At 37.2% G+C, this 10,229-nt stretch overlaps 1 pseudogene; it reads left to right on the top strand.

The window, feature by feature from the left end:
• Positions 1-7,390: 7,390 nt before the first annotated feature.
• Positions 7,391-9,390, top strand: LOC108289717 (annotated as a pseudogene).
• The last annotated feature ends 839 nt before the right edge of the window (positions 9,391-10,229 follow it).

Raw genomic sequence — 10,229 nt, 5'->3', positions numbered from 1 at the left:
TTGAGACAGAGTCTCACTCTGTTGCCCAGTCTGGAGTGCAGTGAGATGATCTTGGCTTGTTGCAATGTCTGCCTCTGGGTTCAAGCAATTCTCCTGCCTCAGCCTCCCGAATAGCTGGGACTACAGGTACCCACCACCACTCTCAGCTTTTTTTTTTTTTCTTTTTTGTATTTTTAGTAAAGATGAGGTTTCACTATATTGGTCAGGCTGGTCTCAAATTCCTGACCTCAAATGATTTGCCCACCTCAGCCTCCCATTGTGCTGGGACTACAGACATGAGCCACTGCGCCCAGCCTCACTTAAGTCTTTATTCAAATGCCATCTTCTCTTACTAGAGAGGTCAGCTTTGACCTTCAGGTGGGACCACAAACTCCCACATTTCTAATTTTGTTTACACTGGCTTTCCTTTTCCTAGAGTGCTTTTCACTTCTTATACTACTTTATATATTATTTTCGTTGTTTCTTTGTTTGTACACATGAGATAGGCAGAATATAATCTCCATTACAGCATTCTGTTTTCTGATCTGCCCCCAAGTGCCAGGTGCAAAATAGACTCTAAATGTTAGCTCAATTAATGAATAAAATTAAGTGTGGACAAAACAGCTATAAAATGTAGGTAGTAAATGAGTTGGTGAGTATTAAATCAACTTATGAAAACCAAATGTTTCTCTCTGCTAGCAATAACTAATAAGAAAAAAGGTTTTAAAAATAATTTTTTACAATAGCCACAATATTATAAGGAATTAGCTTAACCAAGAGTCTAAAACACTTCCATGAATAAAATTTCAACATTTTAAAATAAGGACAAAAAAGATAGTTTGAATAGAGATATTTATATCAATTCTTCCTCTATGTTAATCCATAAACTCAATGCAATCCAATATAAATTGTATTTGAACATCTGAGAAAATTAGCATTATACAATAGATAAGAGAATAATAAGGGAAGATGAATAGATACCAGGCTTCAAAAGAAGATTAAATGTTGAGATTTGTCCTATGAAATATTAAGCCACACTTTGCAACAGGCCACTGGATCAACAGTGCAGAATAGAGAATTTAGAGAAAACTCCTAATTTACTACACAGTTGGCACTGCATATTAATAAGGAGAAACAGATGTTTAGAAAATGAAATTTGAAAAATGGCTTCATTATGCAGAGAACAAGAAAACTTTATTTCTACCTAACACAACATGTAATATGGATTCCAGGTAGATTAAATACCTAAAGTTGAAGATAAAACTAAATATTTAACAGAACAAAAAATAGAGACTGTCTCTGCAATCTAGGGGAAGGAAATGTCCTTAAAACTCCAAAAGCCTGTACCATAAAACAAAAAGAATAAAAGAATATGATTACATTAAAAAAAAAAATAAGGAATCTGGTTAATGAAGATTTCCATGAATAAGAAGGTAGATATGTGAATATAGAAGGTACTTTTTTAATGTCTAAAACTGACAGAACTAATCTCTGGAATAAAACAAAAATGTCTTTGTATTAACCAGAAATACAGGATCTTCAAAGAAAAATGGGCAAAGATGTGAACAGGCCATTTACAGAGGAGTAAATACAAAAGATTATTGAGTATACGAAGCCATACCCCGACTGACTAGTAAAAGGATACATGAACTTGAAAACAACAATCAGATCCATTTAACTTAATCACCAATGATAAGTTGAGTCATGTTGATATTATGTATCCCCTAATATGACATAATAAGAAGAAATGTTTTCTCTGTTATATACTTCTCAAATCTGAAATCAAAGTCTAATCAGGAAAAAAAAAATCACAGATGCTAAGGCCATTCTACAAAATAAAGACCTGTTCAGTAGTCTTCAAATGTCTCAAGGTCATGAAAAACAAGGAATGACTGAGAAACTATCACAGATAGGAGGAAGCTAAGGGGATAAAATAACTGACTGCAATGTAATTTTCTGAAATGAATCTTGTAAAAGAAAAAGGACCTACAAGGAGAAATGTGAGGTTTAAATAAAATCTGTAGTTTACTTAATAGTATTGTGCTAATGTTGATACCTTAGTTTTGACAAATATATCATGGCTATGTTAACATTAAGGAAGTTGGATGAAGGGTACCTAGAAGCTTTCTGTACTGTCTTCGCAACTTTTATGTAAATCTAAAATAATTTCAAAATGTAAAAGATTTAAAAAAATAAAAATAAAACATTCCTTCACTTTTCTAAGGCTGGCAAAATTGGATAACTGGGAAATACAAAGTATTAGGGAAGATGCACAAATATAGAAACTCTTATGCCTTAGTAATGGCATTATAGACTAGCGTGGATATTCTGGAGATAAATATGTCATATGCCATAAGCCAATGATTTCTCTCCTGAATACCTATATCAAATTCTCACACCAAAATGAAACATATGTGATATGTATGTATATCACAACATATCAGTATTTTTTTGTAGTGGTGAGTACCCATCACTGGAAAACTGAATATACAAAATACAATGGATTCACATCAAGGAATATCATGCTGCATTAGAAGTAGCAGACAAATTGCACAGAAAGTAACATGGAGGGCTGTTGAAAATGTAGTGCTAAATGAAAGTAGATAGGAAATGAGATATATTGTAATTTATACTACATTTATAAAACAGAGCACAAAATACTACACATTGTACCAGAAAATATACAATTCAAATTTTACACTCTTAAACACAGTTGGATGGTTGTCATCCTGTTAAACACATTAGAATGAAAAGGAACTCAAGATTAGGGAATAGGAATTCATGCCAATCAATCAAGCAATAAACCGGCCTTGAGCAAACCAATGATAATGGGTCACAAAATAAGTTATATGACTTACTCAATCTGCTATATCAAGAACTTTTTTACATAGACAAAATCTAGGATAGGATAGTATGCTCAGCTTACTTTGCAAATATCCTTGGTTTTATTTTGTTTTGTTTTCATTTTAAAGAATCTGAAACTGGATATCAGAGAATCTACCACAGATTCAGTTTTCCAAGAAAAGATGACCTCAAACTCCATTCTAAGGACTCATATTTGAAGACATCACCTTGACCTTACACTAAAGTTTGATGAATAAGTTAGATTTAGATTAAAATATGTATATTATGAACCCTAATTTTATCAGTATTTTTCAATAGACTAAATAGGTTAAATTATAAAATAGATTTAGTGATTTAGTGCTACCTATCTGTATGCTAGAAGAAATCTACTTCAGAGTAGAAGTTTATTTTTATCCTAATTAGTTTTCCCCACACCCCACATCCATAGCAATTGACTAAAAGTTTAAATTTTTATTTTATTTTTTTAAAAAGAGTCTCACTGTGTTGTCCAGGCTGGAGTGTTGTGGTGCGATCTCGGCTCACTGCAACATCTACCTCCCAGGTTCAAATTCTGGTGCCTCAGCCTCCCAAATTGCTGAGCCATCAGGCGTGAGCCACCGTGCCCAGCCAAAAATTTCTTCTAAGGAGGGTCTTAGAATGTAAATATTAAGTTCAAATCCTCAGAATAAGGAAAGATACCATTCTTTTTGTTGGCTCGGATAACAGGGCTAGTATACATTTTCATAACAAACAGAATCTGGTCAAATAATGGCTTCATGAAATTTATATATTCCTATATAAATGCAAACTTTTTTACTTACCAATGGCAAAGACATTTTTTATTTTTTGAGACGGAGTCTTGCTTTTTCACCAGGCGCCAGATGGAGGGTAGTGACACAATCTCGGCTCACTGCAAACTCCGCCTCCCAGCTTCAAGCAATTCTCCTGCTTCAGACTCCTGAGTAGCTGGAACTACAAGCGTGCACCACTAACCCCAGCAAATTTTTGTATTTTAGTAGATACGGGGTTTCACTATGTTGGTCTCAATCTCTTGACCTCGTGATCCAACCATCTCGGCCTCCCAGAGTGCTGGGACAGGCCTGCGCCACCGCGCCCCGCGGCAAAAACGTTTTTAAATGAGCAAATGATTTCAGATGTATCTGTGCAAAGAAATACAACTTGTGAACATTTTAGTTTATCTGTGCAAAGAAATACAACATTTTAGTTTATGTCCATTGTGTTTTCCATTAGGAAATATTCACTATTTAGCTATAGCATATCTGCTAGTTAACCCTTTCCAAGGTATTTATTACTGTTCTGTGGATAGATATAAATTATAAACCAAAAATTCATCTGAACATAATTCTATTATTATTTTGAAGTCAGCATGAAATAGATGCTAATTGATTTTGTTTACATATTAACAAGTTAAGTGCATTTTTAAAAATACTTATGCCATATAGGATTATAATCTGTGTGATGTTAGACTTTTTTGTTTTTATTATTTGGCATAATTTTTAAAACCTGAGTTGCATTTTTATAAGCATTTCATTTGCACAGGTTACCATTTGGGTAGGTCAACAGTAATTAATGGTTAACATAATTAACCTAAATGCATACGATTATAGGATTTTCACCCTCTAATTACATTGCCTAATTAAGAAATTATAATGCAGAATAAAATGATTATGAAAGGTGATGACTTTAAATAAAATCTATCCTAAAGTATTCTTTGTTTACTTAGTAAAGCCTGTGATTAGCAAAATTACATAGTACTCTCCTCTTCCTAGTTAGGTATTTTTGAAGGAAAGCAAATAACATGCATTCAGCACTGATTTTTCCCTTCCAAGGTTTGGAAGAACCCTCCTAGAAAGTGGAAGGGAATCAATCCCATTCTCAACTGTTTCACAAGAAAGTATAAATGGGAAAGAACAAGACTACTTGCCGGAAAGTAACATTGAAGTTTTGGAAAGTTGTGCTTTTTCTCTTTTGATTCCAGGAGTCAACATGTAACTAAGCCTCCCAGAATTAAATTCTAAATCATGTTATTGAGTGAGAAGAACAGAGAATAATTTGCTATTCATAATTTACCTTCACTTCTATATAAGGAGCCTTTCAAATCCTGACTGCTTCCCTATCTCAGGCAACATCAGCACAGGGTGGGTCCAAGTGAGGCCATGACTACATCCCCTATCCCAGCCTGCATTACCTTCCACGCAGAGGCCTACACAGAGGCCTGTTCCTCTTGCACAAAAGTTTTCCAGCTTACATTTATTTGACAGTAATGTTAAATGCCACAGTTTGTTTGAGAATCCAGTAAGGAGGTATTTATAAAGTACTTCAGAGCTGTAAAAGGTTATAAAACCTAAAGGGTTTTTTGTTTCCATTACAGCCCACAGCTGTTGCATGATGAGATTAACTGCATTTTCAATCCACGGTCTCTTCCAAACTATTGACATTTTTCTGGAGAAATGTTTGCTATGTTGAAAAGCCCCTCCTCCCCCATATACCCCACTTAGAGAATTTACATGTTCCGTCCTTTGTGCTCTCATAACACATTGTACATTTCTCATTTTGCATTGGCCTGTTGTGGAGATGTGGGTCTTCTTCACTAGGTTGAGGGCAGAGGTCACATATTTCACTTCTCTTCCCTGGTACCCATTAAAGTGCCTCTTCTATACTGAGTGTCCAATTTATGTTTGTTTAATATACAAATAAATTAATAAATGATGAATTAAGATGTCCTTAGATGGCAGAGTAACATTCTATATTCAATCTATTAACAAATGTACAACGAGAGTTATCCAAAAGTCATAAAAATAGCAAGAAAGTAAGATTTAAACTCTACACCTAAATAAAATGCATTCCTGCTACACAAAATAAACTTGTTGACCTTAGGAAAAATATTTTTTTTGAAATTTCAAGTAAACTAAATTTCCATGACCATAGTAAAAAACAAATCTAGCCACGACTTCTAAATAAAATTACAAATAAAAGGCTACATAGGAAATAGACACACACACATGCACATGCACACGCACAGGCACCACATCAGTTTTATTTTACCTTTTAATAAAATTAATAAAAGTTTTTGTTACTGTATTTATTCTTTCCAGCACCTCTAATCTTTAGTAATCTACAGTGGCACAGAAGGTACTTTGGTACAGACATGAATGCAATCATGGTGTACGATGGTAATGTATCACAGTTGTTACTGTCTGTAAGATGCAAAGCAGATTCAAAGCACCTGAGGTTTGTGGAAATCGTTAAGTAGGAATCAGATGATTACCCAGCAGGAGGTAAGTCCAGTTTGAAGAGCCATTGAAACCATCTAGAGTCACTTAAAAAAAATTTTTTTTTAATTTTTAAAAATTCTGACCCACAGTCCACATTTGCTAACTCCCACCAAGACCATTAGTAAGACTGCTTTTCAGTAAGTGGTGTACTTAAAAAAAAAAGAAAAAAAAAAACAGCACTAGGTTGATGCTAATGGCTAAATTCCATTATGAAACAGACATTCTTCCCTTCAAACAGACGGTTGTAAACAAAAAACAAAAAGTAAAATGCAAATATATCTAAAAAAAAAAAAAATTTTTTTTTAAACTCAGTCCTTGAGACTTAATTCTCATTATGCCAACATAATTTAGTTCGATTTACTGGAGAGAATTTTCTTTCTAATCTCTTAAATTCTAGTATATTTCTTTCAAAATTTCTAAACCAGAAATAGCTCATCTTGTATTAACTAAAGGAAATCTTCAAAACAGAACCTCCTTTGGTAAGTGCATTTTCCAGTTTTTCCAAAGTTTGCATGCCGTTTGTAGTTGAGCAAAACCTTTGCATATTGTTCCTTTATTACCACATTCAGAAAAATAAATGCTATAGGCAGACGTTATGACTCGGTGATGCTGTCTAAATGCTAAGTTCTCCAAGGCATTCTGTGTTGCAACCACTGTTGCTTTCCAGCAGCAAAGCCCCAGAACACGGACTTAGGGAAAACAGCCTATGAAACCGGTGAATAGCTACCTTTGACTTTTGACAAAATCAGCGTTAAAAGGCTGACAAATAAATAGAAATAATCTAAACGTTCCCTTGTTTGAATAATTACACATGTAAATGTTGTTAGTCGTGAAATTGCCAAACCAAACTTCTGCTTTATTAACTAATTTAGGGGTTTTTGTCCAAAATGACTCCCCTGGGAAGTATAAAAGATAATTTTCCTTTCAGCAGAAAGCCTGTAATCTGGCACAAGTCGGGAGGAGAGGAGACGTGATCTGATAAGCTGTCCTTCCAGTCGGTTTGCAGAAATACTGTTAGCAGGGGGAGGGGAGAGGGGGAGCGAGTAAAGAGGGAAGAGGGTGGGGCCTGGTGGGGGCATCAGGGAAGCTGGGGTCCCACGGAGGCTCTGTCCAGAGGAAGTGAAGCTGGTGAGGCTGGTGAAGCGTACGGGAAGCACCACTGAGGGGCAAGCGGACTTGCGCTGCCGGTGGCTGCGCCCTCTGGCCCGTCCTGCCTGGCCGCAGGTGCTCTGGATGAGGCCGCCTGCACACCCCGAATGATTTTATAATCGATGGATAAAGTGGGGAAAATGTGGAATTACTTCATATACGTGTGTCAGAATCTCTTCGGGTCATGAGGAAGGAGGTCGCAGTGAAAATGTGAACAGGAACTCCAACAGATATTTGTCAAAGAGAAAAACGTCAGCATAGGAAACTCAACTCCTCAGCAACAAAGCAGTCCCTTAAGAGAAAATGTTGCCCTACAACTCGGATTAAGCGTTTCAAAGAATTCTTCAAGGAGAAATCAAAATTGTGCCACCGAAATCCCTCAAATGGTTGAAATAAGCATTGAAAAGTTATGATAATGAGTCTTACCCCAGGAGCAAGGCCTGCACGAAGAGATTCCTATGCTCGACATGCTCCCTAGGGTGAGAAGAAAAAACATTCCTGTTCTAAGAAGACCCAGTGTTCATTGGATACTGATAAAAATTTGGTAGAACTCAAAGCGGACTTCAAAGGAGAGAGAGGCGCTATGGCGTTAAGTTCTGTACACGGCATGGACTGTTTCCAGCAGAACTTGTATAGGAAGTTGCTCGCTGAGACACAGGTTGCAGGATATTGTGGGCTGGCTTGTGTTTTCCCTTGAGAACTTACAGCAAGCACTCAAGGTCTCTTTTATCCAAAGAAGAAAAATTCAGGCTGCACGCGGTGGCACACACCTGTAATCCCAGCACTTTGGGAGGCCGAAGTGGGCCGATCACCTAAGGTCAGGAGTTCGAGACCACTCTGGCCAACATGGTGAAACCCGTCTTTACTAAAAATACAAAATTAGCTGGCCATGGTCTCAGGCACCTGTAATCCCAGCTGCTTGGGAGGCTAAGGCAGAAGAATCACTGAAACCCCGGAGGTGGAGGTTGCAGTGATCGGAGATCTCGCCATTGCACTCCAGCCGGGGCTACAAAAGCGAAACTTTGAAAGAAGGGAAGAGAAGGAGAGGAGAGGGGAGGGGAAGAGAGGGGAGGGAAGGGGAAGGTGGGGAAAGAGAGAGAGGGGGAGGGAAGGAATTAATCTTTCTGAATTAACGCTTGAGAAATGCCCGTTTCCTGCTGGCTCAGGCTTAGCTCCAAAATGGCATTTGATTAAACAGCGTACAGTTCCTGTAAGCCCACATTCAACATTTTTTGATACATTTGTTCCACCTTAGGTTTTCACAGAAGATGAAGATAGGCTTAGAGAGAGAAGGCGCCTTAGTATTGGAGAGGGGGTTGATCTCCCTCGCAATGCACAAATACATACATTTGAAGCTGCTGCACAGATCAATCCATCATGCAAACTGGGACCAAAATTAGCTCCTGGAATGACTGAAATAAGTGGGGACAGTTCTGCAATTCCACAAGCTAATTGTGACTCGGAAGAGGATAGGACCACCCTGTGTTTGCAGTCAAGGAGGCAAAAGAATCGTCAGGTATCTGGAGACAGCCAGGCGAGAGTTATCAGACAAGGAGTTTGGAAAGTCCGCACACAGATTGATTACATACACTGCCTTGTGCCTTATTTGCTTCAGATTACAGGGAATCCCTGTTATTGGGGAGTGATGGACAGTTATGAAGCAGAAGCCCTTCCTGAAGTGAAACCTGAACGCCTGAAGGCACGTTTTTGCTCAGGGACTCTGCGCAAGAGGACTGCCTCTTCCCTGTGAGCTTCTGTCGCAGCAACAGATCCCTGCATGCCCAAATTGAGCAGTGAAATCACACATGACCCTTGTGTGTTTCACTCCTTCACTGTAACAGGACTTTCTGGAACATTATAAAGATCCTAGTTCATGCATGTTTTTTGAACCATTGCTATAGTATACAATACTATATGATATAGTAATATCACTTAATAGGACTTTTCCTTTTAGCCTCCAATATATCCTTGGCGCAGTAATCTGCAAGTGCACCAGGTATGATGGAACTGATGGGCTCCCTTTACTCTCAATGTTAACAGGATTTTTTAAAAGAGTACCGTTATAAACAAACAAAAAGTTAGAATTCACTGGTTAGAATGAGAACCAGTCAAGGCAAAGTAAACTCTCCTGTCCCCAAAGGGTGTTAACTAGGTCCACTTTCATGTGCATCTGACGGCACACCTATATATAGCAAGCACACATAGCAGTGGTAGGGTTTTTCATACAGTATGTAAGCTTCATGTTAGTATCTGTCAGATGAGCCCTGCTGTTACTTATTCAGATAAACATGGGGCCTATTGGAACAACAGAGGATGGAGCTACTGGTGTTCAGTAAGACTGCAAAAACTTTTGCCGATTTAGCTAACATTTTGGTTTCTAATGGTTGCAGTATTTGAGTGAGACAACTCTGGGGCATTTGTTATGAAGAATTTTATGTCTTACTGAAGAACAAACTATTAATATTGGATGAGTATTTCAATAGTGCCATTAATGTTTGAAATTATTTTTTCCAAGAGTTTTTCTATAACCTTCCAAAAATAGTGATGTTTGTAGTTACTATAAATCAAGCTTTCGAAGTCCAAAAAAAAAGAGAAAAGATTGCCTTCCTTTTAGAAAGAAAATGCAGCTTTCTGGCCACAAGGACATCATGCAGTTCATTTAAGTGTTGATGTAGTTTATAATCAGACTCCTTTTCTCTTCTGCCAAAGGTACTTTTAAGTAAACCAGATTTTCTAGTCATTCTTAAAATTTCAGACTTAGAAAATTAGTAGTATAGTTTTGTTGAAAGCACCTAGGTATTAATTTTTTAACTGAGTGCTTTAACTTAAAACAGACATTTGGAATAGCTACTGCAATGCAGTCTTGCATGTGATTCTTTTCTTTTTTTTAAGTTGATGTGCAGCCCAATTGTTGTTTTATAAAAGTTGGATCTCTTCCTATGCCCAGGATGATTTTGTGAC

This window comes from Cebus imitator, unplaced genomic scaffold (assembly GCF_001604975.1).
Source record: "Cebus imitator isolate Cc_AM_T3 unplaced genomic scaffold, Cebus_imitator-1.0 Scaffold413, whole genome shotgun sequence".
Taxonomy (NCBI): Eukaryota; Metazoa; Chordata; class Mammalia; order Primates; family Cebidae; genus Cebus; species Cebus imitator.
Note: the sequence above shows the minus strand (reverse complement) of the source record. Positions and strands in the feature narration are given on the sequence as shown.